This window comes from Meleagris gallopavo, chromosome 9, assembly GCF_905368555.1.
Source record: "Meleagris gallopavo chromosome 9, MGAL_WU_HG_1.1, whole genome shotgun sequence".
NCBI classification, from domain to species: domain Eukaryota; kingdom Metazoa; phylum Chordata; class Aves; order Galliformes; family Phasianidae; genus Meleagris; species Meleagris gallopavo.
Genome location: NC_139412.1, coordinates 17842317 through 17860743, shown reverse-complemented (window position 1 = coordinate 17860743; position 18427 = coordinate 17842317). Strand labels below are relative to the sequence as shown.

General features: G+C 40.7%; 1 long non-coding RNA gene across 4 annotated transcripts in view; it reads left to right on the top strand.

The window, feature by feature from the left end:
* The window catches only part of LOC104912220 (uncharacterized), a 65512-nt gene extending 47830 nt beyond the window's left edge, over positions 1-17682 (top strand). The window contains exons 6-7 of one of the 4 annotated variants that reach the window (XR_014884978.1): positions 12208-12787; positions 14574-17679. This is a non-coding gene — a long non-coding RNA (uncharacterized LOC104912220). Of the gene's footprint in view, positions 1-369; positions 4304-12207 lie in introns of those variants that run through there. The other 3 variants (XR_014884980.1, XR_014884977.1, XR_014884979.1) reach the window with 3 other exon arrangements.
* The last annotated feature ends 745 nt before the right edge of the window (positions 17683-18427 follow it).

Here is an 18427-nt window from a genome sequence, read left to right as displayed (position 1 = left end):
CCATGGACCGCCACTCTCTGGGTACGATCCCACAACCTTGTTCCTCATCCACTGAACAGTCCACCCATCAAATCCATATCTTTCCAGCTTGGAGAGAAGGATGTTGTGGGGGACAATATCAAACACCTCACTGAAGTCCTGATAAGTGGCATCAGTGGCTCTCGCTCTCCCCTCATTCACTGACATGGTTACAATGTCATAGCAGGCCATGAAAGGATATTTTATTTGTTGATTACGCATGTTATGCATATGCACTACATGCTATACTTTGATACTATATACTAGATAGTATATATATACTATACATTTGCTGTACATTGATAGGATATGCTATGCCTACACGCATATTCTATGTACTACTTCTCCTAGTCAAGAAGGAAGAAGGAGAGAAGGAGAGGAAGAAGTGAGCTTGAGCTCTGCCAACACTGTCAGAGGTGGGACAGCGAGAGCTGAGATTTGTCTCTGCTGGAGACCAGTGGAATCTCCTGTGGCTGGAAAAGAACTTCTGGGACTACTCCTCTGGCCAGAGGTGAACAAAACAAGCCACAGTTTTCTGTCAAGTGGAATGTCATAATTACCACTGCTACCACTCTTTGGCAAACTGGCAACTAAGCCAGTTGGTAATTTACAGATCGGTGCTTTTACCCAGTGCCTTTACACATTTATATCTATTTTATAATCAAGAGTTCATTGTTTATACAACATTATAAAGTGTAATAACTTGCACTTTGGATTTGTTTTCTATATATTTTACATAAATTTCATGAGAACACTGAATTAGTTTGTTAGAATTAATAAAACCCTGAAAAGTTAGAAGTCATGTTTTATACCATTCTGGGTTTTGCTTGAATATATCTCAAACTAATACACAAGTACAAAACTTAAACAGTTACGTAGTTTTTAGTTCAATACATTCTGTAATGAATTTGCGTGAGAGAAAGAGCAAGAATTATTTGAAATCTGAAGATCTGCGTTTCAAGTCATGCCCTGGAGATGGTAGCTGTTCTTCTGCTAACAGCAACGCTTCGTGCTTCAGTGGAGGGAAAAGATTAGCCTAGGAAGTAGCTTGTTGCTGAGTGCATCAGAAGTGCAGTGTCTCAGGTCTCTGAGCACATACCCTAAGCGTTCCTCTTCAGAGGCTGCCGCTTCAGATCTTACATAAGAACACTTTGACTTCATACCTCAGTTTTGCTTCAGGACACAAATCTTCTCTATATCTTCTCCTGAGCATCATTCACTCTTAAGAAATTTATCCTCTGTGAAAATAAACCCTTTGTTAGGAGAGAGCAACAGATAGATGACCACATATATGACATATGATCTATGCACACTAATCAAATGAAAGTGCTTTAATCATAATTTGAAACTGTAGATAAGTTTCATTAAACAAAGTTTTACACTTTTTTTAAAATACCTAATGCACTGACTATGAACTTACTTGCAATTTGGAGGAGCCAAACATATAGGGCGCATTAAAGCAATAGGTGCACAATACTTTTTGTCTCAGAAATGCTGGTGGCTAAGCTGCTGTTGTCTATCCCATGTGACACCAAAAGTGATAGGAGTATATTGTTGTCCCAGAAAACTGCCAATCTCACGTAGGTATCTTGAGGTGGCAGATGGTCATGTCTTTGTAACAACGGTACAAATGATCATGCGGTTTATTTTTAGTGATGTAAATTTGGAAAAGCAAATCCAGGTGCTCGGGGGAAAATATAAACTTGAAGGAGGGTTGGCTTCTTGTACTAGATCTTTGTTTTATGTAGAAATCTCATAGTAAGTTATTTCTGAAAATAATCCATGAGATATCTGCATGAATATCATTCAGGAGCCAAAGATAAGACATTCTGTCGTACATCTCACAACAGCAAGGCAATGGCTCCAGCAGTGTGCTCATCTCTCTCTGCTATTCTTACAAGTTGCATGTATTTCTGTATTCATCCACAGACACAACTATATTGATACCTGCTGCAAAGCATGTGTGTTCTCCATGGCTGGTCCCACAAAGGGGCAGTATATTTCGACAGCCCAGTTTATTAAGTCCAATCATGGAGCTTTGTTGTTTACTGAAGTTTACAGTGTTATTTTATTCCCTGGTGGCCAGCACACTCATTAATTCTTGGCGCAGTGTTTCCCCCAGTTGTGAAAGGATTGTGCTCTTCATTGAGCCTAGCACCTGCCTCTTCTTCCAGAAATTAGCATCTGTGTTGCACACTTTCAGCTCCCCGAAGCAGAGGATTCCCAGTTTAACTCCTTTCTTTGGGAATATTTTTTCCCTGCACTATTCACTGTGCTACTTATGCTACTTTGTGTTCTTAAGCCATCATATTACACATGATGAGCATCCTGGAAATGGATAATTGCTGCCAGCATTAACTCTCTGTTCCCTGAAACCAGCACCCTCTGAATAACAGTGTGCAATATAGTTGTTAAAACCTGATTTTCCAGACTAGGTATAAGAAACAACAGCCTTTCTTCCAGTCATTCAGCTGTGGATCAGAATGAACTTGTTAACGACTGGTTGAATAAGACACAAGAGGAGATGTGTTCAGAGAGGCAGATGCCACACTGCTCCGCTTTTCCTGCTTGCCTTTAGAGTGTGCTTATCCATAGCATAAGAGTTATTATTGCATTTGCATATTGAAATGTCATTAAAATTGACTTAACAAAAGCCAAATATTAATGTAGGGTCAAAGCATGTTCTCTGTTGGCACCACTAAAGTTTGCAGCAGGATTTTGCTCATCTTTTTATATTCAACTAAATGAAGAACATCTGGCACCTTTGCACTTAAAGCAAAATCAATACAAATAAAACCAAGGGTATTAGCAACAGCTCAGCTGAAGGATCCCAAAGACATATCTCTAATATAATTACACAGCACAACACGACAGCCAGATAGTCTTAAAGTACGTATTCACCTCTCAGGCTCCAAATACAATTAATTATTATGAGAAATAACTTCCTCAGCAACTGCTTTCCTTTTGCTCAGGAAAAAAAATTGAAAACAGTTGGATGTAAACTTAAGAGAAAGGTCATAGGTTAATAGTGTTCATAAATAGAATAGCAAGGGAATCTCAACTTTAATTGCTATAACGTAAATTACCTTGGAGAGTCCAAATTAGTGATCACTTAGCCTGGCCATTCCACCTTCCCAGTGGGTTCTGCTCACTTTGAGAGCTTAATCCGAATTTCCCAAATTCCATCCAGACATACTGAGCTTGTGAACAGTTTGCACAGTTGCAGCTTTTTCTCCAGGAATTTCAGATTCTCTTTTTTCTCCTTCCAAATTCTTTTCTGCCTGTTTAGTGTCACTGTTGCTACAGATGGATCACTAGTTACTAACTTCTGTCTTAAAAACATACATAAAGTAAACGATGGAATCAAGTATTAGAACTGTGGAATAATCATTTGAGGAGCACCATGGCAGTGTTGGGATCTGCCATCATGGCTGTGTGTCTTCTGCCTGGAAAAGCCCAATGTGTCATGGGCTGAGGTAGTTTTATTTCCTGCTTGTATTTATTAGTTTTTCTTCTAATTTGAACAAGTGCTCGAGTTTCAACCGCAGTAAACGTTTCTTTTTAGCAAGTTTTGAATTATGTGAGCAAATGTGAAAAATGAAGTCTAACAAGGTCTGTGGGGCCATGGCCCAGCATTGCAGGGGGAGAAATGCTGCTTCTTTCTTTTTAATACCATTTAAAATGGAGATTAATCTTTGATAAGAGGTAACTGTGAAGTGATTTATGATTTATGGGTACTTTATGTTCAGGGGCAAGCAGCTGTATCAGTGTTTGCAACTTTTGATGGCCTGGATGTAGGATCATGTCTCTCTGTTTGCAAGGGGATGCTTTGGAGAAATATCCCAAAGATGTCTCTTCATAGAACACAAAAAGGAAGTTGAGAAATGTAGGCATTTTATTTTTAATTTGGCTGTAATGTACTGGTTGATGAAAAGTCATGTTAGTTGCCAGTTTAAATTGAAAAGCTTCCTGACTACAGAACTAGAACGTCCTTGTAAAGTAGTAATGATCTTGAAAAGGGAAGCATTTTAACTGCTGATAATGATAATAAAAAATGAACAAAAGCCGTTCCCAGAGAGAAAGAGAAAGAGAAAGAGAAAGAGAAAGAGAAAGAGAAAGAGAAAGAGAAAGAGAAAGAGAAAGAGAAAGAGAAAGAGAAAGAGAAAGAGAAAGAGAAAGAGAAAGAGAAAGAGAAAGAGAAAGAGAAAGAGAAAGAGAAAGGAAGGAGAAAAGGAAGAGGGAGGAAGGAAGGAAGGAAGGAAGGAAGGAAGGAAGGAAGGAAGGAAGGAAGGAAGAAGGAAGGAAGGAAGGAAGAAAGGAAGGAAGGGAGGGAAGGAGGGAGGGAGGGAGGGAGGGAGGGAGGAAAAATGACAATGGTGCTTCCTTTCCTATGCCACCCATTTCATCTAGCTATATTGCAAGTGCTCCATTAGAAAGGAGTTTAAATGTGTCTGGCAAGGTCCGGTGCACTATTCTTTTGATAAAAATTAGATGTTGTGAGTTTTACTGAAAAATTATTTAATCATAATTTAAATATTAATAATACAAATAGTAATAATAATATATGATAAGTCATTATTGAGAACATTTGTAAGTGAAGATGTCTTTCAATTCTAGCCTCAGTGGTGTAGGAGATTGATTCTTACTAAGGTTACATCTGCTAATAAAGCACCTACAATGAACCCACAGAAGTGTCCGGGCACAGCAGCTCCCCAAGTGCAGAGCGGGGCTCCGTTCAGCTGTGGGAGGGCACCCTGACTTCCCAGCTGTCCAAAACATGAGCGGCTGTCCTCATACTGTGGCTGAGCTAGTGCTGCACTCTGTTACAGCAGCATGCTAATTATCAGCTGCTAATGTAAAATGGGAGCATTTACCCAATTCTTTGAAACTGCTCTGTACAATGAGAGTCTCCTCTGGAGGCACGTGCTGCTGGTCCTGCTGCACCTGACATATGGGGTTGTCATTCTCGTGCTTAGCTAGCATTGATCTTTTCAGCATTGTTAATGATTACTGTGTGTCTCTACTTACATTCCTGTCTTATGTCTAAAAGAGAGCCTGCAAAATCCATATCTGGTACTAATACAAGAGTGGCATTTAGTATTCTACTTTTCATCATGAAAATCAAGAAGAGCTTGTTACTGTGCTTTGCATGGACAAGCTCTGTTACTCTGTGCTGCTCACTCTTAGATCAAATGAAAAGATACGGTTGCTGTTGACCTCATTTAAAAGCCCTCTAGAGGAAAAGTCTGAAAAAGTTGATATGGTTTGGCATGATTATTCATTATGCATGGGAAGTGCATTGCTTTATTTTCATTAATTTTACATAGAAATTAGATACAGAGCAACATGCTTTTCTAATTTTTGAGAGCTTCACAAACCTTATGTTATGTTCTACACACAGAGCCACTTATAGACAGGCAAATCCAAAAGCAGCCTGTATTCCCCAGCTCATCAATCCACATTTTAAGAGGGTGGGATGGTCCTTGCATAAAGGCATTCCGCTCCTTCTGGCTTACTGTTTTGTCTGAAGACTGCTTCTGCAGCATGACTGGCATTGGTGAAACAATGCAGATGTGCTAGAGATATTCCTGTGGCATACTGTTGAAAATGTTAACTAATCATCGGTATGTAGATATAGCTACTGAAATACACAAGCAAAGCACAGAAGTCTAGCTCCCACTGTGCTGGACTGGAACTGTTGTTCACAAAAAATGCGTCAGTGAAAAGCCAACATATCAAATTTAGGATGATTTTTGGTGATTAGATGGAAGAGTGGAATATCATTTATTTTTGAAGCGTGTTCTTCTTTCCTGAGAGCATGCAACAAAACCTCAGAGAAACGTTGGGGAACTCTGTGTGAAAGTGATGATTACTAGTACTAGTGAGAACATGAACATCATGATTTGCATAATCCCATATGGAAGAGAATAATACAAAATACAGCATAATCCCATGAAGACAATTGATATTAAAGACATTCAATATACTTGCACTCAATCTCAAACCCACTCCCGACAACCTTTGTTGCAAAGCTGTGTATGTTTCACATACCCGAAAGCCTACGAAGACCTGAAGAGGCCGTGCACTCACCTCTTCTGCTCTGCTTCCTTTCCATCCTCTATAGCATCCAGTCTCTCTGACCCCGAAGCCCATTGTTCCAAACCCTACAAATGCCCCTGTGAATCAAATCTTCCAGTTTCTAAACTTTCAGGTTGTTTCTTCTATAGCACAAATTACATGAGCTACAATTCTAGCAATCACAAAATTAATCCTTTTGCCCCTGAAAGCTTTGCTAAGGTATAGTGGTTTGGCTACAAAATTAGGAGCCAGAAACTTCCTTGTCATTCCGAAACCATTGCCACTTCTTTCATCCAAAGTAAGCAAGCCCTTAAAGCTGTTTGTGGTGGTGGTTATATGTGATGTGATGATAATACCTTTCGCCTTTGAGAAGTGTGATAAAAATTGCTTAAAATCTCAAGTGACCTAGAAGTATTAAATGTTATTATCTAAGTATGACTATTCCTGGCTATGAGTTTGTTCTGTGCGTGGAAAGACAAATATCTGGTTATCTGTGGTATTCTTTTCAGTGGGCTAACAAACATGCTAACACCAAATTAAAGGTAATTAATCACTTCGGTACTTTAGTTACTAAAGATAGACATTCTGTCCTCACTTACCCCTGTGCAGTGCCGTTGACTGTTTCATGATTTACTTGGAGCTTGAATTAGGTTAAAATTGGTCCAAAAACGTTCATTTTTATTGTAATTTGGGTTTTCACATGAATTTAAATTTTGTTCCACACCTCTGACTTGGAATATCTCATAGGAATTCCATACAGGGACCCAGAAAACTGAACGTTTTATGAGGAATGCCTGTAGCACATTATGCTTAGCAGTTATTCACAGTATTGTATAACCAAAGTTATGCCAGAAAAAGGGGCAATAACTGGTGCTTCAGATATTTACTACTTAACTACGGGAGATGGTAAGAGTAACCTTAATTGTGTATGCAAGCTAAAAAAAAGTAACGTTTTCATCATTTGAAGACAATAATTCTGTATTTTCTATGCTCTCTGGTCCTCAGAATGAGGTTTTACCCTGCTGCTGTGGGATTCACTTGCTGATGGATCAGTTGTCCATGATGGCATTGCAGTGAAAGGCAGAGGAGGAGAAACCTTTCCCTGGCCCTGGCACCCTGCCCTCCTGCATCCTCAGTGGTTCTGGAAGATGCTCTTTTTCCTTCTGAGTTAATCCAGCCCTGAGCTGGATTAACAATGGCGTGTTTCTTTGTTGAAGTGCGAGCTTAGAATGGATGGCCATGTGGGTATTGCCAGCTGGGAGTCCTGCCCTAAGTACCTTCACTTGACACACATACACAGTCTCTTGGCTGCCTGAGACCCCCGCCCATCTGTTTGGATGGCATTGTGCCCAGTTCCCTGCTCACTGGCCATTTTCTGTAAGGCACTGCTGCCAAATAGCGGTTGGTTCAGATGGACAGCTGACATAGCATTACTGCTGCTCTTCTGCTAGCAAGTCTTACTTTTCTAGTAAACAGAAGCCTGTGTTACGGGTTTGTTTGATCCTGCTCTACTTTCAATGTTGCATAAGCAAAATCTTAATCCAATTGAAACTGTGGTAGCCTTTACCAACAATATGATTGGAAAGCAATTGAAATATGATTTCTCTGCACTGGAGGAGAGTTGCAGGAGAACAAATGGATCTGCCAGCTGGCACCGAGTCCAGCACTTTGCCATGTAAGTGCTTTATGGGTGACAGAGGAGGCCTGGATGTACAGAGCACTTCAGGACAGCTGGTGAAGCAAGGAAGAGCTCGGTCTCACTGTGGTGAGGGCAGCAAAGTTCAGGATGTAGTTTTACTCCATGCTTTCTTTTCTGCGCAGTCCACGGTGCTCTTTCTCCCCAAAAGTAAAGGCACCTAACTCCTCAGCCACCTCATGCCCAGCTGGTTTATGCTTTTTAAAGGGCTCACATCCCAACTCATGGATGTGTACTCATACACCTCCATATACAAGATTTTTCTGCGGCTGGCAGAAATAAAACTGAACTTGTAGCCTGAGAGATTTTGAACTCCAAGCAAGTTTCTGGTTCTAGAGACCTGATACTGGGAGTTAAGAAACTGTGAAGGTTCACCTCATGCTGCCTGCCTCCTGTTAGGAATGTTTCAGATTTTCAGAAATGAATTTTTATTTGGAATTTCTAGAGTGTGGATAATTACAAATGCTAATTTGTTCTGTGAAAGATAAATGGTGAAATCCTCTCACGGCTGAAATACCAGTGCCAGTTAATTGCAGTAAGAAGTCTTCTAAGTATCAGCTACCAGATTCCATTTGTACAGGACAGGACCACACGAAGTGAAGACTGGGCCCCGTGTGTTGCAGTGGGAACAGGAGTGAGCCAAAGGCCAGGCTGTCTCCTTTATTGCCTCTGCTGTTGTGCTATTTAATGACCCTTACCAAGTCACTCAACTTCTCTGTGTCTTGATTTACTTTTGGTATTAAGTAACTAATTAATTCTGATTCGGAAGCAAGGCTTCTACCCTGATCTTGCTGTGGAATTCAGTTGCTAATGGATTAAAAGTAATGGTTTGCAGACTTCATAGGAAATCCTTCATTTAGCCAAATGTATTTTACCTTTTGGGGAAAGTGCTTACCAGCTGATTTACTGAAGTAAAAACAGTGCTCAGAAATAAAGCGAGAACAGAGTGACAGAGATCACACATCCTGTATTGTCATCTGTTTTCCCATTCCATATTCAAACACAATCACGGTATTTTAGAAGCTTTACAACAAAGAGCATGGAAAAAAGTGCAAGGGATTTGTTCCTTGTTCTGTCTGTGATAGCTTTCACAACTTCCCTCATGCCTGAAAGTGAAAAACAGAGCTTTTTTTTCAGCTAGTTAACGTGGCTGTAGCTGTATGTGTGTTTATGCCGTATAAACAATGATCCTTGAGGTTCCTTCCAACCCAAACCATTCTTTGACTCTGTGATATACAATATACGGTTTATTAAAAAGAAAGGCTTCGTATATGCACATAGTTAGATATTAACTTCTTGTGATTTCATTGTTATTTGACTGTTCTATAGCCAGTATCATATAGAAGCCTGAAGACAGACATCTCCTTCAGTAAGATGAGCAAATGGCAGCCTCAGCTCCTGCTGGAAATATAGGTCAGTTTGTGCTTCAGAATGTGGTGCCCTTGTGCACAGCCCTGGGTCCCACAGTCTCTGCAAGTTGCTGGAGCAGTGATTTCTTAGCCTCCTCTTCAGTTTATTGCTTATCTGCTCCCATAACTGCATGGTGCATTAGAACTGCACGTGGAATATTTTTCTTCATTCAGATGGCTGACAAAGGTGTTTCTGCTTTGGAGACTTGCAATTTTACCGGTTACAAAGGATGTGTTTGCTTGTTTGTTCTTATTTCTTTTTTTTTCCCATAGACTGTTCTCATAGTACCAGTTTAAAAATTACTTTTATGTTTTGAAGCTCTCTGAGGTTAATGCAAATAGAGAATGAACTACAAGGATGGTGCAGAACATGTAGAGGCAAGAAAGAGTGAGGACTTTTCACTGCTCAGATATGAGAAGCTTTAGGAGTAAACATAAGAAAATTCATAGAACTTTCATGCTACTTTCTTGAAGGAGGTGGCTAGCATGTACATAAATTGGTATATCTGTTTTTGCTTTACTATCAGGAATTTAGCTGATATATGTTGTATTATACTAGCTATTACTTCTTCTTTTGAAGCACCTGGTTGACTTCCCATCACTGCAAAATTTCCCATTTACTCTTACTCCTCGTCCCTTTAATTATTTTTTTTTTAAAAGTCCATTAGGTGTTCATTCAGTCAGTGCAGGCAGTGTTTCTCCTTTCTTCATCTCTTCCTCTGTGCAACTGCTCAAAAGTAGCCTTGAGTTTTTGTCTTTGCAATGAAGAGCCAAGCTGTGAGCAGAGATTTGGCGACAGTTCCCCCTTCTGCTCCCTCAGTGGCCATCTGATGAACAAGTGCTTATTCTACCAATATTGTTGTATGTGCATATAAACACATACACACACACTTTTAAAAAACACAGTTGTATGCTGTTTGTAAAGAAGCTCCCCTTAAGGGATGCTTGCCTTAAGTATGCAGGATTCAGAGTGTGTCTCCTGAAGGGCAAGGTAGCAGCAAGTCTTCCACTCTGGGTCACAGCTGGATGCTACACACATGGCTCAGTCTGCTGAGGGAGAGAGTGAGAATGTTTAAAAAATAAGTACATTACACTTTTCCAAAAGGAGAAGTGAGCACAGTGTGCAACTGCAGAAATATTACAGCATTCTCTGACTTCCACACTTGAGAGAGAATCAAATTAACCATTTATACTACATCACAATGTACATGCTTATGAATTGGAGTGCTTCAAAATCTACCGTTACACAATTAATACAACTTCTGCATTCCCCCCCTAACACTGTTGCTACCTCTGAAATACAGGCATGTGCAGCTTCCAACACAATCTGACAGTCTGCAAGGAAAGAGGACAGTTGTTGAGGAGGCAGGATGAGTTGTTGATGAGGCAGGAGCTCAGAGATGAGTAAGTTAAAGAGGAGTCTGTGATTCAAAATAATCTGAGATAACAGCTGAAAGTGTAGATCCACTGTGATGATGTATTCACTAAAGAGATTTAGCAGATAACGCCCAGCATTATCACAGTATGTGTATGTACACAAATGTTTCCTGCCCCAAAGTCCCAACTTTTGCATGATGCTAATATGCCACAACTTTGCAATGCATTGAGTGCTCTGTAGCCGCGATCTCATTTTAGATTTCCTTGCTGGCATCTGGGAACTTGAAGGGATGGGCAATTCATGGCAGGGTGAGGGGGATGGCTGGGCAAACCAAACAAGCTGGGTCAGTCCCCTTTGATGGGCCCCCTTTTAAAAGGTTACACAAAAGAACTGTTTTGTTTGAGTGAATTGCCTGCTACTTTGTGAAAATCATATAGAAATCTGTCCCAGATCAATGCTCTTGAGGCTGCAGGAGGGGGGGGAAAAAAAACACACACACACACAAAAAACCAACATAAAAGATAGATCAGAAGCTATATTTTAGCAAAAATGTCTCTTAAGTGCTGTTGTCTGACACTATGAACTCCAATCAATGTGTCAGTATTTTGGAATTTGAAAGGAAATAGGGATCAGACCTGACAATCCAGAGCTGAAATTTGATGCTCTGGTCTTTTTGATAAACTGACAGGCAGTGAAAATTGCACACGTCTGCAGGGAATCTGGAGAAAAGAGAGACAGTTTTGTAGAAAGTCTGCTTACGATTCACAAAGGCATGCATTTTATCAAAATGGATTGCTTTTGCAACGTGTGGCAGGTTGCCTTCCTCTCTGAATGGAAGCTTTTGCAGCTTGTAAACTGGTGGGGTTCACACACCTCTACAATATGGCATGACTGCTCTTGGCACACGATTCTATTGCTCTCTCATTCTTGCAAGTGAATTGATAAAAACAAATAATCAAAAAGGAATTAGAAACTTTAGCCCCAAAGTTTCCCCCCTCCCAGTGTATGTTTAAATTCAACAACATGGTTTTTAAAAATAGTTCTTGCCAATAGTTTAAACAACTGAAAGAATTCTTCAAGCTTTGTCTTCCTCATCATCAAATCCAGTGCAGTTATGTAATGCTTTCTACTTGAGACTCTCAAACCATACTGCACTTGTTCAGCCTTAAAATGCCTTGTTCCTGCAAATGAATGCTGTTACAGCCACACTGCAGACTGCAGGGCCAGGCACAGCAGGACCCCCTATCCCAGCATGGCATTCCAGGCATTTCACACAGTTTACCACTTTTAAAATACTGGAACCCAGTCCTGAATCCTGCATAGTGTGCTTTGTGTGAGGGAACAAAGGAGTTGTCTTGTGGGACAGGCTTACTCATCCATCGAGTCCCATATATGCTCTGAGTGCAGCTGAGGCTCCCAAGTGCTTTTGCCCACTCAGTGGTGGTTTATTATGGTTGATTAATTTCTGGGATTTATCTCTGATTTACTTTAGTCCTCCAAAAAGAAGAATTAAAATCTCTTTTGAAATTTGCTTTGTTTTCTTTTTCTCTTCCTTCCTCCCTCCTTCCCTCCCCCACACCCCCCACCCCCCCCAAATACTAACTATTATAACTCAATTTTGTTTTCAGATATAGAAGAGTTTCAGTGGATGGAAGCGGCATGCAATGGAAGTGGAGCCTCTGCACTGATAGAATATTTGAGCTTTGAACATATCTCTTTTCAGCATGTTTCGTTTTCAAAGATTTCTATGTCTGTTGATTTTATAGCCTTTACAGAGTTCACAAAATTGTAGCCTAAAAATGGCACTGTATCATTTTAGCTTCTGTCTACAGTCATATAAGAGAGTAAATACCATCACTTTCATCGTTAGATGATCAGTCTTAAATGCTTTTTTATATAAGGAAAGTTCTTCAAGTTTAATCCTTTGTTTCCCTGTGTTCCTGGAGCCGTTGGTAATATCAAAGAGAACTGTAGGCTGAAAGCATTCATAAAACGTGAAGAGATGGCGAGACGCACTAGAAAGTTTGGCTTCGTGGATTTATTAGCCTCCTCTGCAATGAGTGTGCTGTGTCTCTCAGAGCTGGTTGTACAACAGTGGGGACAGACAGCAGAGCAGCTGCAGAGGGGTTCCAAGGAAAGGGGACAGCAAAACACAGAGAGCGTGGGGTCCTTGAAAAGCTCCAGACTGTCTCAGCCATCCAGACCTCGGTCAGTGAAGCTGAAGTCATTATGTTTCTTATTTGTGTATCTCAAAATACAAAAATCTCTCTTGATTTCTTCATCACTGAGAAAATGCCTTAACTGATCTCTGCGCCTTTGGTAGAAGAGGGAAAAAATAACTGCCTTCCCTTAAATGAAGTTACTGTGCTGTGTGACAATGGGGGAGTGCATCCAGTCCCATGCTGCTGCTGCTTCATCATCCATTACTCCGGCTGCTCATAACAGCAGCCAAAGATAAGTGTGTCTGACCATCCTGGCTTCTAGAAATTCTTGTCTACCTCAATGTCTGTGGTTCCCCTACATAAATCAAATGCAGTTGTGTCTGAAATAATTTTCTGCCAAGGCTAATACAGCTGTTTCATTCTTGTATCGGGCAGTAAGAGGGGTATGATTGCTTATGCAGCTGGGAACCTCGTGCTTACAGGTTTCACTCTGCCTCCAGCATTGTAGAGCAAAATCTAAACAGCATGTTATGCTCTATACAGACCACTTATGTGGAAGAATCAATAATGGAAGAGGAAGCATTGTGCATCAGATGGAGAGGAGTGTCATTTGGCTTCTTTGGCACTATTGCATTGCATACTGATGTTTCACTGGAGATAAAATACACCTACATGTATTGTATGCAAGGAAAGATCACTACTACTATTACTACTTAACCACAGGAGTGAAAGTTTGTTTGGCTTAGTGTCTGCCTCTTAATGTAAATTTTCACCTTGGGGAATGGCTGCCCATTAAATATATAACCCAGAATATATTAAGCATGGTAGGTCCTGTTCAAACAGGCAGCACGTGTAAATTTTTAGCTTCTTAGTGAAGGATAAAGGATTAGCAGCTTTCAGTTTTCTTTTTACAGACAGATTTGTTAAAAAGGAGAGACATTGTTATGTGGTTATTGATTTTCCAACATGCTTGGAAACCACCCATCATTTGGCTTGTTCTAATTGGTTTGTTTGGTTTTGCTTAATCCTTAACGAGCATGCATCCACAGCTGAATATTTGTTTTTAAATAAATAACTTCCATGCATGTCTGTTGCACCCATCTTTTGGAGAAGGTTTGACCCAGAGTGTATGTGTGTTCTGATCACCATACTAACGTGCTTTTGCTTCAGTTTTGGCCAATTTGACAAGTGAAAAATAGATGTCTGCCATGTGACAAGCTGCTGTATATAAATTCTCTTAGCATTTGCTCCTGATAGAGAGAGAAAGAGAAGAGGTGAGGGCTAGGGAGGGAGTGAGGAAGAAAGGGAGAGTTCAAGGAGGCAGAGAGAGAAGAATGGAAAAATGAGCAAGACAAAAAGTGAGCACCAACAGCGGCTGGCAGCAGGTGCTAGCTGACCAGTCAGCACTCCGGCTGTAGATGTCATATAACCCTGCAGACGTGTACTACCATTTCAAATTAATAAGTAAAAGCAGGGAGGAGGCACACCTGTGGTGCCATGTCCCAGTATGTAGTCACATTGACCCGAGACTGGCTGCACAAACATACTGATACTTTGCAGAAGAACATAATAATAGATTTTAAATATAAAATTCCCAGCTAACTTCCTGGGGACTGAGCGCAGTCTGCAGCATGCTCTATTTTCTGCAGTATAGGCTGCTTTGTTAGTCACGTAACTGAGAGAGGCAATGTGTATTTAATTCCTAAATCACCCACTGTTCATATTTCTGATGCATGTTTGCCTTCTGTCATCAGTGTTTGCTGTGGAAGCAGTTAGCTGTCCTTCACACAGCATCAAGACGATTTTCTCATTCTCTCCATTCCTTCTGGCAGATGTTTTGCACCTACGGAGAACTGATCTTGTGAGTGTTTGAGAACCTTTATCCAAGCAGAGGAAGTCCTAGTTCTGCCTGGCAGGAGACAGAAGGGACATCGATGTACTCCACACCACCCGCCTGAACACTTCCCTCTTGCAGAACTGACTATTTTAATCTGCTATCAAAGTATTTGTTCAAAATTAACCAGGATTCCAATAAAATTGGGACTACGTAGTTAAAGATATCTTTGTTAAAATCTTGCACAAACATTAAAAACCATTTATTTGACAGCAGACAAACAGAAAAGATCTTTTGACTGTGTCTGTCCAAAGAAGCACGTTAAAGGTCAGTCCCCTGTCAGAATGCAACATAACAGCACAGAGGGTGAGGATAATTTGTGAGCTGAGCTTCAACACTGTCTCTGTGATTGCCAGCATCTGTTGTGGTTTCCAGACTTGTCCAATGAGATTTGCTAATACAGTCGTGTGTTTCATGCCATGCTGCTGAATGCAAATATATGGAGCATGTTACATCCAATATAGCTCACCCTCAGGGAAAGTCTTATTGCCACACTTCCCCTTATACAGCCCAAGATGTATTGTCAAGATAACAGGGATATAGATGAAGTTGAAATGAAGTTGAATCAGAGCTTGGATACTGATTTGCATCAGTAAATATGAACTCAGACTGCAAAACAGAGAGCTGGATTTCACAAAATTCTGCTCTATTCAGGTCAGGACTGAGATTAAGACCTTAAAATAACAAAGGGATGTTCAGCACTGATGTAGAGACGATGTTCTCCCTGTTTGCTCACTTTATGAATTTCTGACCCTTCTTGGGTGGAAGAGTTCTGTCTACAGTGTGCCTTCAAATAGTCTGCATCCCCAAAATCAAAAAGATCATAACACTGACAGGTAGCATTTGGAATAAGAAAGAAGTTTAAAAAATCTGCAACAACACTGTTTTCTGGCTAATAAGTGATGCAGGCAAGTGAAGTTTCTGGAGGACTAAACTCTAGCTTTGTGACTCATGCCTTTATTCTTGATTTGAACTAACCTAGTTAACAGCATCATTCTCAAGATGGAGAAATGGAAATGGAAGTACCAATGATGTAGCCAATGATGGTTCCTAAGAATTCATATTCAAGATAAGAATGTGCTCTGTTGTGAATTTCTCAAAGGAAAAATCAGTCATTGAGAATCATCCTCTAACCATCCAAATTCATTTAACATCTTCTTAGATACTATCATGATAGGTGTGATAGATGACAGACAGAGAACCTCTCTCTACTCTTGCAGTCACTTTGGTACTGTTCTAGATTTTTTTTGCTTTTTTCTTAATCAAGGTGTGTTCTAATGAGCTGAAAGTAGAAACTGACAGGAACCAGGTATCTGTATAAAACTGAGACCTCTCTTTGGAGAAATCCTGGGTTTTACCATTATCAAAAAGCCTAACCAAAGGCCGTCTACAGAGATCATCGTGCATGACCATAACATATTTTCATATTATAGTTTTTGCATAAAATGTACCTCTTCTATAATATGTTAACATGATCCCTCAGTAACTGAGGTACTATCACATTCTTTAACAGAGCTGGACTGAGTTGTTTATGGGACAGAAATAATTTCTTACCATGCTGACGTTTTCAGAAGAGCTTATGTAAGCATAAAACGCGTTACTAAGAGTAACATTTTGTTGGTTCATGATGATTCTATAAGGATCAGACAACACACCTGCAACCAAGCTAGCTGCTGCTGCTGCTGTTTCCAGAGCACTGTGCAGCCCAGCCCACCGTGAGCCGCGGCCCTGCACTGAATGCAAGTAGAGTGCCTGGGACATGACCTCCTCACTGGTGCCCTTACCCTTTGTATCCACCTCACTGACCTCCCATCGACGGTTTTATAAATAAATCTTCGCTTGAGTACTTAACAGATGACTTTCTTTGAGAGCCTGCCCCAAAGTGCTGGTGAGCTGGGAGCTGCAGGCGCTGCAGCGTGGGGCTGGCCTTCTTGAGGGACAGATGAGCTGGCAAAATGAAGGCTCCTTGCCCCTTCCCTCCGGATGATTTACCTACAAAAGACCAAAGCCAAATCCTATTTATAGTCAATAGCTGCAATTCTAACACTTAAATCTGAATTAAAACAGTAGGGGGTGAAAATGATTGGACTAAACGCAGGTGAGCCAGGCCACTGGAGAACTGTGCTGAGGGAAAGCCGAGCAAATCAATACGTGCCATGGGATAATGCAGTGCCTGAAACGGTGTGATAATGGCAGCAGCGAAAGCTCCTATCGATGCAGCAGGAAATGCTTTTTGCTCCACTGATGTCTGCTGTTCAATTTCAGAAAATACGGCAAGTTCTTTTTCGTTATTAAAAGTCAGCTGGAAGGTTTCTGTGTAGCAGGTACACGTGTTCACAGAGTGCTGGGGCAGTCATTTGCACTACAGCGCACTCGTCCCACGTACACATGCAGGAAGGGCAAGGGGCTGTTTAACAATTGTGCCTTACTTATGAAGGAAATGGGGAAACAACGATCTAATCCATTCGGTCTTCACAGTGAAATTTACTCTAGAATGTAAAAAGCATTTTAACCTATTTGAATAATGGCTGTGATTATAGCACTCTAATATGGTGCGTTCTGTACTCCGCAACATGTTATGAATAGCGTGCTGGGTGTTTTTTTAGTATATGTAAATTACACAGAAGCACAAAGGATGCATCTCTGAACTGTTTTTGTCGAGCTGATTACAGGTCTTACTGCCGTAGGAGGAGGCTGAAACAGCTCTGTGGAGAGGCATTGATTGATTAATAAAGAGTGCAGCAGCAACAGACATAACATTGAGGTTATAGATTTTCCATACTTTATCTTCAGGGCTTGTAAAGATACAGTGGTGATCAGATGATGAGGTTTTCTTTCACCTTGCAGTAGCAGGCAACAAATCACGGCATTCTGCAATGCCACAAAGCAGCTTTCTGCAGAGCATCAAGTAAAAGGAAACTCCTCCACAATCACGACTTTGCAGTCAGACATTGTCCTTTTCCTTCCAGTCTCCTTTAGTGAGGGATGCTTCCAGCAATAATTTAAAGTAAAGTCCCAAATTTAGAAACAAAGTGGGAACTGTACATTCAAACACTTAGGGATTCTATTTTTATTAAACTGAAAATGTGAGTGGAAAGTCACATGTGGAGCATGCGTGCATTTTTTTCCTGCTGATAGATAGAGAAGATTTGCTGAAAAAACCTGCATTGAGATTCCAAATTAACCAATATGCCGTCCTGGAGCTAAAATCAGTTTGTTTGTATGAGACAACAGCTCTGCACCTGATTAACAGAGAGGTGCAGCTGGTGGTCTGTGCAGGTGCTTTTGCATGGAACTTCACTTCTGGGTGGGAAAGCTCCGTGTCCCAGCTGCGGGGCACCAACCTGGCACTGCTGGAGGGAATGCAGATTTCTATTCATCAGATGTTGTTCTGATGTGCGCCTGTAGCAAATACATAGAAACAGATAAAGGAGTGCCACAGCCTGTGCCACAGCACTGCTCTCATGGAGCACATGTGGTACTGGAGGTTCTCAGCCCAAGGGTGTCCGAAGCTGCTTGTGGTTTACTTTAATAAGAGCTCAAGATTAAGTTATTTTGCAGCTGCTGTGAAATTTGCCGGTCTTTCTATGGTTTTACACCCATTTTTAATAATATTTTCTCTTCCACTTGGCAATTGGAAAGACCTATACATATGGGAAGTGGAGTGTACTCAAATTGATAAAGACTTAATACAAGTGGAGGAATTTGTTTTATGGAAGACCTTATTAATAAGAGTTGCTCGATGATTTTAAGGCAGCCGTCTGTTGTTCAGATTGACAACAGGCCTTACAC